Source organism: Panthera onca, chromosome B4 (genome assembly GCF_046562875.1).
Source record: "Panthera onca isolate mPanOnc1 chromosome B4, mPanOnc1 haplotype 2, whole genome shotgun sequence".
NCBI classification, from domain to species: Eukaryota; Metazoa; Chordata; class Mammalia; order Carnivora; family Felidae; genus Panthera; species Panthera onca.
In genome coordinates, this window is record NC_138345.1 from 76,739,252 (window position 1) to 76,754,661 (window position 15,410).

Sequence of the window (15,410 nt, forward strand, 5' to 3'; positions counted from 1 at the left end):
AAAAAAAAAAAATTAGATCATCTTTGGCTTTTCAAGATGCATGGAATTGTATTGGGCAGAGGTTTCCTGGGCAAGAATGCTCTATTTCATTATACTGCTAATGTAGGAAGCTCCACCAAACACTGGGGAAAATGGTTTCACTGTCAATGAAGGCTGCTATGTGAAGCAGGGACCTATGTTTAGTTAGTGTCTGAGTCTATCATCACTTCAATCTTTCCTGTTGAAAAGTGAATTACTGTAATGAGCTCTTATATATGCAGTCAAGCTGAAAAAATGGGAACAGCGTGCTGGTTAACTAGAGACTCCTCTATACCTTAATAATCTTGTTTATGACCAGACTGAAGTCTTCAGGACTCAAATATTTCACTACTTCTCAAAGGGGCTATTCTGGTTATTATCTAAATGATGTCTAATGAACCATCCCGAACTGAAAAAAAATAAAAGATTTTATTTTATTTTTAAGTACTCTCTGTACCCACCAAGGGGCTCAAACATACAAACCCAAGATCGAGAGTCACATGCTCTACCAACTGAGCCAGCCAGGCACCCTATAAGAGACTCATTTTATTTTTAAAATTTTTATTTATTTATTATTATTTTAGAGAAAGAGAGAATGAAAGCTTGCAAGTTGGGGAGGGGCAAAGGGAGAGGGAGAGAGAATCTCAAGCAGGCTTCATGCCCAGCATGGAGCCCCACGTGGGGATTGATCTCACAACTGTGAGGTCATGACCTGAGCTGAAATCAAGAGTCAATCACTTAACTGACCAACTGAATCACCCAGACACCCCACAAATAGACTTTAAATCAGAAAAGATTACAAGAGCTAATAATAAAAGGTCCAATACGGCAAGAAGAAACAGTTATAAACATTTATGCACCTGATAGCATACTCTCAAAATTTAAGAAGTGAAAATTGACAGAATTGAAGACAGAAATAGTTCTATAATAGGGGGAGACTTCAATAAGTGACTTTCAGTAACAGAACAACTAGACAGAAGATAAGTTAGGAAATAAAGAACTAAAACAACACAGTAAACCATCTAGATATAACAGACGTATACAGAACACTTCAATAGAATACACAGTTTTTTCAAGTGCATGTGGGACATTCTTCAGGAGAGACCATATGTTAGGCCACAAAACAAATATCAATATATTAAAAAATATATCACATGAAGCATTATTTTTTACAAACACAATGAGATAAAGTTAGAAACCAATCACAGAAGAAAAACTAGAAAATTCATGTACATGGAAATTGACATATTCTTAAGCAATAAATGGGTCAAAGATGAAATCACAAGGGACATTAGAAAATATGTATGGATGAAAATGAAAACACAACATACCAAAACTTATAGCATGTGGCAAAAGCAGTGCTAAAAGGGACATTTAGAGGAAAAAACTCTAGGAAGTTTACATGAAAAAAAGATCTCAAGTCAATTACCTAATTTTACATGATAAGGAACTAGAAGAAGAATAAATCTGAAGCTAGCAGATGGAAGAAATTTATAAACAGTAGAGCAGACATAAATAAAAGAGTAGAGGGGCACCTGGGTGGCTCGCTTGGTTGAGCGTCCAACTTCAACTCAGGTCATGATCTCACACTCATGGGTTTGAGCCCCACGTAGGCCTCTGTGCTGACAGCTCAGAGCCTGGAGCCTTGCATCGGATTCTGTGTCTCCCTCTCTCCCTGCCCCTCCCCCACTCACACTCTGTCTCTCTCTCTCTCTCAAAATAAATAAACATAATAATTAAAAATTTTTTAAATAAAAGAGTAGAGAAAATCAATAAAACAAAAGTTGCTTCTTTCAAAAAAAAAAAAAGAAATCAACAACAATGATAAATCTTTAGCTAGATTGACTAAGAAAAACAGAGAAGACTTAAATTACTAACATCAGAAACCAACATGGGAACATTACTACTGATTCTACAGAAATAAACAGGATTATGAGAGGGTACTATGAACATTGTATGCCACCCAATTGGATAACCTAGATAAAATGGAACAATTCCTAGAAACACAAAACATATAAAGACTGAATTGCAAAGAAATATAAAATCTGAAAAGACGTAACTATAAAGGGAAACAAATTGGTAATAAAAAACTTCCCAATGAAAAAAAAACTCTATGCCAGATGGCTTCACTGATGGAATCTACCAGACTGGAGACTTGATATGTCTCTGAGGTAGGCCAGTGAATGTGTATTGCTGGCCTTGCCACCTGAAAGCAAACTGTTTCTGGTTGTCTTTATTGACAGGTATGAATTTGTCATATCAGTAGCTGCATACCAGCTACCAGAGGATGTGTTAATTTGCTCAAGCAATGAAACCACATCTGGCACACAGTTGCAATTGGAGTCACTATCTGGTTAATTAATTTTACAATAATCCACTTTTAGTCTCCAAGATCCCTCTGTCTTCTGCACAGGCTAAATAGGCAAGTTGAATAAAAAAGTGATGGGAATTTCCACTCTTGCATCTTTCCTTGATGGGGGACACTTATCTCTACAATTCCTCTAGAGATGCAGTATTGGTTTGGGTTTACTATTTTCTTAAGTAAAGGAAGTTCTAGTGGCTTCCACTTGGCATTTCCCACCATAATAGCCTTTATTCCACATATCAGGGAATCAATGTGGGGATAATGCCAGCTGCTGGATTATGTCTATTCCATCTATGCATTTCAGATCTGGTGAAATAATCACACGATGGGTTCACCATAAATTTTTGGCAGTGTACCATAGTCATTCCTCAAATTACCCAGCCTTGTCTTTATTCAAAGGGTTCTGGGTCTTTAAAGTGGCTCAAGTCTAGGAACTGATTGAGGGGCCATGCCTCTTTTCATGATTCAGTTTAGACTTTTGTCCACTTGACCTAGAAATATTCTACTTACACAGTTCAAATGAGAATTTAGTAAGCTTCTTATCTATTTCACTTCTAGGAACATCGTAGTCAACTAGCCAATGTTATAGTTCTTTATAAGGCCATTTTGATTGATGCTTTGACTCTGCTGTCCATTACAGTAACCACAACCGCCTTTGGTGGTTGAGTACCACAACTTGGCCCCTGTCACCTCAGGATTCAATTACTCCCATTGTACTTAGGTTTCTCAATTCAGTGACTGTGTTTCCCACTGTAAGGTCTGGACTAGAAAGGCAATCACAGAGCTTCCCAAGGATGCCCAGGCCTCTCTCATAAATTCATTTCTCACAGTCACAGTAAAAGGTATATCTTTTGAACTTCTCTGGAGTGGTTCAGTAGGTTCTAAGTGACAAATCTGCTGTAACGTTCCAGTCTCCCTAAGCCTTTGAATTCTTTCCTCTACATTAAACCAGGGCAAGTTTGGTATTTCTTTCTCACTGTGGGCAAACTTCTGGTCCACATTTCAGCCAACTGACCAACCAACCAACCAATCAACCAGTTAGAGCCTTTTCTAATTCCCCAAGCTGTAATATTAAATACAATTTCTCTGCTTAATGAACGCATATCAATAAATTCAGCCTGACCCAACTTTATGTTCCTCCCATACTCTTATATCCCATATCCCATACTCTTAATACCCATTCCTACACATATTCCCTGGATTTCCATCTGTAAACATGAGAAAACTCAAGTCATTCTTTGGAGTGTAGTGCATGTCCTCATGGATCACACTTTGAACCTCACCTTTAGTGTCCTGCTGCATTTGAGTATAGTTATGAGTCTAGAAACAAAAAGATGTGGTGAGTGTGGTTCCTGAAAAAAACTCAGCGTTATCTTGCATGGCACCTGCCTCAAAGAGGTCATTACAGTGTCTTCAGACAATTAAGGGTTAATCCCTTCAGACAGGAGTGGAGAGGCCACTACTACTATGGGCAAAGAGGCCACTCCCATGGATACGAAGAGGCTGCTCCTATGGAGGGTGGAGAGGTGGTTCCCCTGGTGAAGCACACTCATCAGAATTTAGAGGCTTAATGTCCCAAGGTTTATCAGGGCCTTCCCACACATCCCCATTCCAATTTTCACAGTCCTGTTCCTTCCTAATCAACGTCTTCACTTTAACAGTAGACATCCTGCAAGGCTGGGAATTCAACTTGCATTGTAATTCATCCAGTCAGAGAATGAGATTCTTGGTTTAATTTTAAGCAATCTCAGCCATGCAGCTATAGGAGATAAGGGTCTCCTTCAGGACACACAAAGAAGCTTTCAGGCCATTCATGTCGTGCTTCAGCTAGAAATTTGTATCCCTGAGCTCATCCTTTTCTTTCCCCCACTTTATCCAGTGACATTAGGAGCAAGCAACCAATCTCATTATATGTGTTAGTTTGCCAAAAATGTCTGAAAGTATCATATACACAGTCACCCAGATTCTTGCTTCTTAAAAGCTATTAACTAGGAGTATCCAATAGTAATATTTTACATATCTTAATTGACAGACCAAGTTAAGGACTATCAGTGCTCTCTTTAATACTGGAAATGGAGTCATTCACATCTTTAAATCTAATCAGATTAGAAAGCCAATTCCAGAAACCCTAAACCCAATTCAGAAAACTTATCCTTAAGATTCTATTCCTTCAGAACCGCTTTCTCTATACCAGACTCTGTATTAGTAGTAGTAGCATTCTCCAGAGAAACGAACACTGGAATATATATGTACACAGATAGATAAATAAATATAGATAGATATATATAAAGAGATTATAAAAAATTGATTCGCATGATTATGGAGGCTAAGAAATCTCACGATTTTCAGTTGCCAAGCTGGAGAGCTAAGATAGTCTATGGTGCAGTTCCAGTCCAAAAGCCAGCAGGCTCAAGGCTCAAAAATGCTGATGTTTCAGTTCAAGTCTGAAGGCAGGAAAAGACTGATGCCCCAGCTCAAGGAAGGCAGGGAGGTCGAGCTCCCTTTTTGTTCTATTCAGGTTTTTAATTGACTGGATGAGATCCAATCACATTAGCGAAGACATTCTGCTTAATTCAGTCTGATTTGAGTGTTAATGTCATCCAGAGACATCTTCATGGACTTACTCAGAGTAATATTTGGCTAAATGTCTGTGTACCCTGTGGCCTAGTCCAGTTGACACATAAAATTAACTATCACAACTATCAACACAGGAAAATATTTGCAAATTATATATCTGATAAGTGGTTAATATCCAGCATATATAAAGACTTCCTAGAACTCAACAAGAACAAACCCAGTTCCAAGATGGGCAAAGGACTTGAATAGATATTTCTCCAAAGAGTATATATACATGGCCAACAAGCACATGAAAAGATGCTTAACATCACTAATCATTTGGGAAATGCAAATCAAAGCCACAATGAGATACTTCACACCCATTAAGATGGCTATTATCAGAAAGGGGAAAAAAATAACAAGTGTTGGTGAAAATGTGGAGAAATTGGAACCCTTGTGCACTGCTGATGGGAATGTAAAATCTTGCAGCCACTACAGAAAAAAATACGGCAGTTCCTCAAAAAATTAAAAATAGAATTACCAGGGGTGCCTGGGTGGCTCAGTCGGTTAAGTGTCTGACTCTTGATTTCAGCTCAGGTCATGATCTCACAGTTGTGAAATTGAGCCCGGTATCAGGCTTTGTGCTGAGAGCATGGAGACTACTTGGAATTCTTTCTCTCCGTCTCTCTCTATCCCTGTTCTGCTTGTGCGTGAGTGCACTGTCTCTCTCTCTCTAAATAAATACACATTAAAAAAAATTGAAATACTATATGAGCCAGAAATTCCATTCCTAGGTATAAAAAGAATTTAAAGCAGGGACTTGAACAGATATATTATACTATATGTTTATAGCAGCCTTATTCACAATAGTAGAAAGGTGAAAGCAATGAAAATGTCCACTGATGAGTAAATGGATAAACAAAATATGATACATACATACAATGGAATATTAGTTACCTTCAAAAGAAAGGCAATTCTGATACATACTACAACCTAAATGAACATTGAAGACATGCTAAGTGAAATACACCAGGCACAAAAGAACAAATACTTTATGAATCCACTTATATAAGGTATCTAAGAACAAATACTTTATGAATCCACTTAGATAAGGTATCTAGAGGAGGCAAATTCATAGAGACAGAAAATAGGATGCTGGTTGCCAAGGTTTGGGGGAAATAGGTGGTTATTGTTTAATGGGTCAGAGTTTCTGTTTGGGATGATTAAAATTTCTGAAAATAGTGTTGATGCTTATACAATACTGTAAATTACTTAATGCCACTGAATTGTAGGATTAAAAATAGTTAAAATAATAAATTTTATGTTATGTAAATTGTACCACAATAAAAAAATTGAAAAATGGGTAATTGCCTTTTTAAAATAATAATTGAAAGGTAAATAAATATTTATAACATATGTAGAAGTATGATATGAATACCACAAAGGCCAGGAGAGAGAAAATGGTAGAATATTGTTGTAAGGCTCATACACTATTCAAAAGTGGTAGGTTACCATTTGAAGGTAAATGGTGTATACTACAAACCCTAAAGCAACCACTTAAAAGGTGAAACAGTGTTATAGCTAAGAAGTCAATAAAGGAAATAAAATGGAATCATAATAATATAATATACTTAATCTAAAAAAAGGTCAGAAAAAATAAAATGAAACAAGAAAACAGATGGAACAAACAGAAAACAAATAGCAAGATAGTAATTTTAAACTTACTCATTAGTAATTACATTAAATACAAATGGTCTAAACATCCCATTAGAAGGCAGAGACTGTCAGGTTGGATTTAAAAAGAAACCCAGGGGCGCCTGGAGGCTCAGTCATTTAAGCGTCTGACTTCAGCTCAGATCACAATCTCACAGCTCATGGGTTTGAGCCCCATGTTGGGCTCTATGCTGACAGCTCAGAGCTTGGAGCCTGCTTTGGATTCTGTGTCTCCCTCTCTCTCTGCCTCTCCTCTGCTTACACTCTGTCTCTCTCTCTCAAAAATAAATAAAACATTTAAAAGAATTTTTTAAAAAGAAACCCAATTATATGCCTTCCTATAAGAAACTCACTTTAAATATAATAACCCAAACATGTTTAATGTAAAATAGAGAAAATGCAAAGAAGGTAACACTCATCAAAAGAAAGCTAGAGTGGCTATATTAATAACAAACAAAAATAGATTACAGAGAAAAGTATATTACTAGAAATAAATAGGGTCATTTCATGGTGGTAATATGGCCAATTCATTGAGAGGGCATAGTAATTCCATACGTTTAGCATATAAAACAGAGCTTCAAAGTACATGAAAAACTTTGATAGAACTATCAGAAGAACTAGAAGAATTCACAATTATAATTAAATATTTCTACACCTCTGTCTTGATAATCGATGAAGTTGAGAAGAGATAATGGAAGACTTGTACAGTACTATCAGCCAATTTGATGTAATCATTATTTATAGGGTACACCGCTCAATGAAAGAATACAAATTGTATTCAATGCATACATAACATTTACCAATTTAGACCATATTCTGGGCCTTAAAACAAATTTCAAGAAATTTACAAGGATTCAGATCATATGGAATAAGTTCACTGATGCCAATGAAATTAAATTAGAGATATGTAAGAGACAAAAATCTCAAAATATTTGGAAAATAAACACTGTTCTAAATAACCTATGGGTCGAGGAATAAAATCAAAAGGAAAATTGGAAAGTATATAAAACTAAATGAAGGGGCGCCTGGGTGGCTCAGTCGGTTAAGCGATCGACTTCAGCTCAGGTCACCATCTCGCGGTCCGCGAGTTCGAGCCCCGCGTCGGGCTCTGGGCTGATGGCTCAGAGCCTGGAGCCTGCTTCCGATTCTGTGTTTCCCTCTCTCTCTGCCCCTTCCCCATTCATGCTGTGTCTCTCTCTGTCTCAAAAATAAAAAAATGAACTAAATGAAAATGCAACATTTTCATTTGCATTGCAAAGGGAGATATACCACTTCTTACAAAAGAAAAAAGTTCTCAAATCAATGACCTCAGCTTCCACCTTAAGAAACTGGGAAAAAAGAGTATATTATATCCAAAGTAAATAGTGTAAATAAAATAATAAAAATCAGTGTGGGAATCAGTAAAATAGAAAACAGAATTAGAGGGGCACCTGGGTGGCTCAGTTGGTTGGGTGACCGACTTTGGCTCAGGTCATGATCTCACAATTTGTGAGTTCGAGCCCCGTGTCGGGCTCTGTGCTGACAGCTCGGAGCCTGGAGCCTGCTTCAGATTCTGTGTCTACCCCTCTCCTGCTCACGCTCTGTGTCTCTCTGTCTCTCAATAATAAATAAACATTAAAAAAAAAAAAAAAAGAAAACAGAATTAGAGAAAATCTGTGAAGCCAAAAATTGGTTCTTTGAAAATAGCAATAAAATTGATAAACCTCTAGCCAGACTGATAGGAGAGAGAGAGAGAGAGAGAAGAAAATTACTAATACCAGAAATGAAAAGTGACATTATTACAGATTCTACAGATAATAAAGGGTTAATAAGGGATTATTGTGAACAATTTTAGGCCAATAAAATTACCTAAGATAAAATGGACAAATTACTTGCAAGATGCAAACTGTGAAATCTCACTCAAGAAGACAGATAAACTGAATAGCCCTGCAATTTTTTAAATTGAATTTATAGTTTAAAACTTTCCCATGAATTAAACCACAAGTCTATATGTTTCCACTGATTATTTCTCCTTACCCCACCCAAACACTTAGTGGATCCTACCAAACGTAAAAGGAAATGCCAATTCTCAACAAAGTCTTAAGGAAAATTAAAAATATTTTACTTGAGTTTATAAAGCTAATATTAGTCTGATGCCAAAACCAAAGTATTAAAAGAAAACTACAGGGCACCTGGGTGACTCAGTTGTTAAGATTCTGACTTTTGATCTCAGCTTAGGTCTTGATCTCAGGGATTTTAGGGTCATGAGTTAAGCCCCATGTTGGACTGCATGCTGGACATGAAGCTTACTTAAAAAAAAAAAGAAAGAAAGAAAACTACAAACCAACATGTTTTGTAAACATAGACACAAAAATTAACAAATGTTAGCAGACTGAATGCAAGATAATACAAAGAATACTACATTATGAGTGAATGGAATTTATCCACAAAATGTGAGGTTGGTTTATCAGTCATAAATCAATGTAATTCACTATTTTAACAGATTCAAAAAGACAAAAAAGAAATCACATGATAATCCCAATAGATGCAGTAAAACCTTTTGATAAATCCGAGTATCTATTCCTAATTAAAAATCTTGGCTGGGGCGCCTGGATAGCACAGTCAGTTAAGCATCTGGCTCTTGATCTGGGCTCAGGTCATGATGTCAGGGTCATGATTTCATCAGGGTTGTGAGATCAAGCTCCATGTTGGAGCCCTGTGTGAGGCTCCTTGCTAGACTTGGAGTCTGCTTAAGATTCTATCTCTCTTGTGCACTCTCTCTCTCTAAAAAAAAAAAAAAACAAACAAAAAAAAAAACCCCACAACCAAACAAACAAAAAAACCTCAGAAAACTGAGAAAAGAAGAGAATTTCTCCAACTTGATAAAGAGCACCATAAAAAAATATACTGCTACAATCATAGTGAATGAGGAAGACTGAATTCTTTCCCTTAACATCAAGAAGAAAACAAGGATGTCTCATCACTTCTATTCAACTTTATACTGTAGTTCCTTGCCTACTCAGTAAGTTAAAAAAAAAAAAAAAAAGCTTACTTATTTTTCCCCTCCCCCACAAAAAACAGTTAAAAGCCACCACTGGGTGGCTCAGTCAGTTAACCATGATCTCATGGTTTGTGAGTTTGAGCCCCGCATCAGGCTCTGAGCTGTCAGCATGGAGCCTGCTTGGGATCCTCTGTCTCTCTCAAATTAAAAAAAAAACAAAAAAACAAACTTAAATGCACACAGACATAAAAGGAGGAATAAAACTGCCTCTATTAGCATATGATAGGGTTGTCTATGTAGAAACCCCAAGGAATATATGAAGAAAATCTATGAAGACTAGTAACTGGGTTTTATTATACAAGATGCACATACAAAAATGTATTTTATTTGTACATATTAATTGTGAACAATTGAGAATGGAAATAAAAAAACAATACTATTCACAATATAGTATAAAAAATGTGGGGCACCTGGGTGGCTCAGTCGGTTGAGCGTCCGACTTCGGCTCAGGTCATGATCTCACGGTTTGTGGGTTCGAGCCCCGCGTCGGGCTCTGTGCTGACAGCTCAGCGCCTGGAACCTACTTCGGAGTCTGTGTCTCCCTCTCTGTCCCTCACCCACTCTTGCTCTGTCTCTCGCTCTCTCAAAAATAAATAAACTTTAAAAAAAAAAAAATGTGAAATACTTAGAGACTAACAAAAGATTTGCAAGGTCTAGCACTTGGGAGAAAAATTAGACCTTCATAAATACAGAGATATTCTGTGTCCACAGGTCAAAGGACTCAATATTAAGTTCTCAATTCTCCCCTAATTAGGGGATCTATAAATTCAATACAATCCCAATCAAGACACCAGCAGGCTTTTTTCTCCCCAAGTAGAATTTGACAGACTGATTCTAAATTTTGCATGGAAATGAAAAGGGAGAAAGTAGTATGGATAAAGACAGTTTTTAGGTTATGAATGTTTGAGTGTGTCCCTCCAGAAAAAGAAGCCCAAGAAGAGGAAATGGGGATAGAAGGAAGATGTGAGCAAACAAGTTGGGCATAATTGAAAAAGAACAAAATTGGAGAACTAAAAATACATGATTTCAAGAATGATTATAAAACCTCAGTAATCAAAAAAGACACTGCAGTATTAGAATAAAGATAGGGGCTCCTGGGTGGCTCAGTCAGTTGAGCGCCGACTTTGGCTTGGGTCATGATCTCACGGTTCCTGAGTTCGAGCCCCCGGCCGGGCTCTGTACCTACAGCTCAGAGCCTGGAGCCTACTTCAGATTCTGTGTCTCCCTCTCTGTCTGCCCCTTCCCTACTCATGCTTTCTCTCTCTCTCAAAAATAAATAAACATTAAAAAATTAAAAAATATATATAAATAGATCAAGAGAACAGACTAGAGAATCCATAAACTCACACATACATGGTCAATTGATTTTCAATAAAGGTGCAGTGCAATGTAATGGAGATAGGATAGTCTTTTCAACAAATGAATCTAGAATAATTCTTTTTAATGTTTATTTTTGAGAGAGACAGAGTATGAGTGGGGGAGGGGCAGAGAGAAAGGGAGACACAGAATCTGAGGTAGGCTCCAGGCTCTAAGTGGGCAGCACAGAGCCCAACAATGTGGGGCTTGAAATCAGACTACGAGATCATGACCTGAGCCAAAGTCAGAGGCTCAACTGCCTGAGCCACCCAAGAGCCCCTGTTTTGTTTTTGTTTTGTTTGTTTGTTTTGACACCTAAATCAATATCTGATATCATTTACAAAGAAAGATAAAATGAACCATAAAGCCAAGCCCAAAGCCAAAACCATGTTTCACAACCAGTAGGACAATGATGTGACTGTTTGGAGCCCTCGGGGCAGGAATCATCAAATTGAATATGCAATGGAAGCTGTCAAACAAGGTTCAGCCACAGTTGATCTGAAGAAAAAACAAAAAAAACAACACACAGTGTTGGCTGCATTGAAGACAGCATAGTCAGAGTCTGCAGCTCATCAGAAAAAATTCTCCATGTTGACAACCATATTGGTATCTCAGTTGTGGGACTTACTGCTGATGCTAGACTGTTATGTAATTTTATGCACCAGGAGTGTTTGGATTCCAGATTTGTATTTGACAGACCTCTTCCTGCATCTCATCTTGTATCTCTAATTGAAAGCAAGACCCAAATACCAACGCAACGATATGGCCAGAGACCATATGGTGTTGGACTGCTTATTGTTGGTTATGAATATGGGCCCTCACATTTTCCAAACTTGTCTATCTGCTAACTATTTCGACTGTAGAGCTATGTCCATTGGAGCTTGTTTTCAATGAGCTCGTACTTACTTGGTGAGACATATGTCTGGGTTCATGGAGTGCAATTTGAATGAACTGGTTAAACATGGTCTGCATGCCTTATAAGAGACACTGCAGAACAGGACTTAACTACAAAGAATGTGTCCATTGGAATTTTTAGTAAAGACTTGGAGTTTACGATTTATGATGATGATGATGTATCTCCATTCCTGGAAGGTCTTGAAGAAAGACCACAGACAAAGGCACAGCCTGCTCAACCTGCTGATGTACCTGCAGAAGAGGCTGATGAACCAATGGAACATTATGTCATAAACCAGTCCTTATGCATGTTATCAAATGTGTAAGAATTCAGGATCATGTACTGATGACAATAATCTATACTTTGCACCAAAATATGCAGGGTCTTATGGTATGTTTTAGGAATCAGTCTAGATGTGAGTTTTTTCCAAGCAACTTCTCTGAAACTATGTAATGGTGTGCATTTTTCTTTGAGAGTGTCTATATAATCATTTTCTAGAAAGTATAATTATTTGTACTAATGTTTTTATACGAAGAGCATAGTGTCTTTGTGGTTTTAAAGACAACTATGAAATAAAATTTTTTCCCTTGCCAAAAAAAAAAAAAAAAAAGACACGTTGAACCATAGATGTAAATGTAAAATCTATAAGTATAACTCCTAGAAGAATACATAGGAGAAAATGTTTGTGACCTTGAGTTAGTCAAAGTTTGCTTTGGAAGAAAGAAAACATTGATATATTGGACTAACGAATTTTGTTCTTTGAAAGACACAATTAGTAGAAAAAAAGACAAGTCACAGAATTGGAAAAAATATTTGCAAACCACCTATCTGATAAAAGTTGTAATCAGAAGACATAAAAATACTCAAATCTCAATAATGAGAACATAGACCAATAAACTTTTAAAATATGGTCAAAATATTTGAACTGCTAGAGAAGACATACTGAGTGCAAATAAACTCATGGAAAGTTGCTCAAAATCACTAGTCATTATAAAAATGCAAATTAAAACCATAATGAGATACTATTATATACCTTTTGGAATGGTTAAAATTAAAGATCTAGACTCTCCAAACCTTCAGAGAGTGGAATCTATTATTTTAATTCTTTTTAAATGTTTATTTATTTTTGAGAGAGACACAGAGTGTGAGGGGCAGAGAGAGAGGGAGACACAGAATCTGAAGCAGTCTCCAGGCTCTGAGCCGTCTGTCAGCACAGTGCCTGATGTGGGGCTCGAACTCATGAACTGTGAGATCATGACCTGAGCCGAAGTCAGACACTTAACTGACTGAGCCCCCCAGGTGTCCCTGGAATGATTAAAACTAAAAAGACTGAAAACATGAAGTGTTGATAAAGATGTGGAATGATTGAAAACTCATATACTGCTTGTGGGAATATAAAATAGTATAACTACTTTTTAATAGTTTTTATTTAAATTCCAGGTAGTTAACATACAGTGTAATATCATTTTCGGGTGTACAATATAGTCATTCCACACTTCCACAAAACATCTTAATCCTTATCACCTAGGTAAATACCTAGTAGTACAATTGCTGGATCATAGGGTAGTTCTATTTTTAACTTTTTTTTTTTTTTTTTTTTTTTCAACGTTTTTTATTTATTTTTGGGACAGAGAGAGACAGAGCATGAACGGGGGAGGGGCAGAGAGAGAGGGAGACACAGAATCGGAAACAGGCTCCAGGCTCCGAGCCATCAGCCCAGAGCCTGACGCGGGGCTCGAACTCACGGACCGCGAGATCGTGACCTGGCTGAAGTCGGACGCTTAACCGACTGCGCCACCCAGGCGCCCCTATTTTTAACTTTTTGAGGACTCTCCATACTGTTTTCCAGAGTGGCTACACCAGTATGCATTCCCACCAACAGTGTAAGAAGGTTCCCCTTTCTCCACCTCCTCACCAACACCTGTTGTTTCCTGTGTTGTTAATTGTAGCCATTCTGACTGGTGATATCTCACTGTAGTTTTGATTTGTATTTCCCTGATGATGGTACTGGCACAAAAATAGACACGTAGTTCAGTGGAACAGTATAGAAAAAAACAGAAATGAACCCACAACTATATGGTCAATTTATCTTCAACAAAGCAGGAAAGAATATCTAATGGAAAAAAGATAGTCTCTTCAACAAATGGTATTGGGAAATTGGTCAGCAACATGCAAAAGAATGAAACTGGACCACTTTCTTTTAAAAACATTTTAATGTTTTTATTTATTTATTTTTGAAAGAGAGAGAGCTAGCAGGGGAGGGGCACAGAGAAATGGAGGAAGAGAATCTCAAGCAGTCTCTGCATTGTCAGCACAAAACCTGAAGCAGGACATGAACCCACAAACCGTGAGATCATGACCTGAGCCGAAATCAAGAGTCTGAAGCTCAATCAACAGTCATAGGCTTAACTGACTAAGCCACCTAGGCACTCCTGAAACTGAAACACTTTCTTACACCACATGCAAAAATAAATTCAGAATGGATTAAAGACCTAAATATGAGACAGGAAACATCAAAATCCTAGAGGAGAACATAGGCAGTAATTGCTTTGACATCAGCCACAACAACTTCTTACTAGATATGTCTCCTGAGGCAAGGGAAACAAAAGCAAAAAACAAAAACAAACAAACAAACAAAACTATTGGGACTTTATAAAAATAAAAGGCTTCTGCACTGCATAAGAAACAATCAACAAAACTAAAAGGCAACCTACAGAATGGGAGAAGACATTTGCAAATGACATGTCTGATAAAGGGTTAGTATCCAAAATATATAAAGAACTTATAAAACTCGGGGCGCCTGGGTAGCTCACTCAGTTAAGCGTTGGACTTCGGCTCAGGTCATGATCTCGTAGTTTGTGGGTTAGAGCCCCGCGTCGGACTCCGTTCTAACAGCTCAGAGCCTGGAGCCTGCTTCAGATTCTGTGCCTCTCTCTCTGGCCCTTTCCCACTCACACTCTGTCTCTCTCTCTTCCTCAAAAAATAAATAAACATTAAAAACAAACCAAAAAAAAGAACTTCTAAAACTCAATACCCAAAAAACAAATAAACCAGTTTAAAAATGGTCAGAAGACATGAATAGACATTTTTCCAAAGGAGACATCCAGATAGCCAACAGATATATAACCACTTTTTAACAGTTTGGTAGTTTATTTTAAAATTGAACATTTATGGGGCGCCTGGGTGGCTCAGTCAGTTCAGCGTCCGACTTCGGCTCAGGTCATGATCTCGTGGTCTGTGAGTTCGAGCCCCACATGGGTCTCTGTGCTGACAGCTCAGAGCCTGGAGCCTGTTTCAGATTCTGTGTCTTCCTCTCTCTCTGACCCTCCCCTGTTCATGCTCTGTCTCTCTCTGTCTCAAAAATAAACGTTAAAAAAAATAAAAATAAAAAAAGAAGTGTTTCCTTCACTAGCCACATTGTGACCTGTGACTTCTTAAAAAAAAAAAAAAAGATAAAATCGAACATT

General features: G+C 37.5%; 1 protein-coding gene and 1 pseudogene across 2 annotated transcripts in view; one reads left to right on the top strand and one right to left on the bottom strand.

Annotated features, from left to right (window-relative positions):
• Nucleotides 1-15,410, bottom strand: part of FAM186A (family with sequence similarity 186 member A) — a 76,809-nt gene that overhangs the window by 59,720 nt on the left and 1,679 nt on the right. The window lies entirely within an intron of this gene.
• On the top strand, nt 11,436-12,275 carry LOC132694391 (proteasome subunit alpha type-1 pseudogene; annotated as a pseudogene).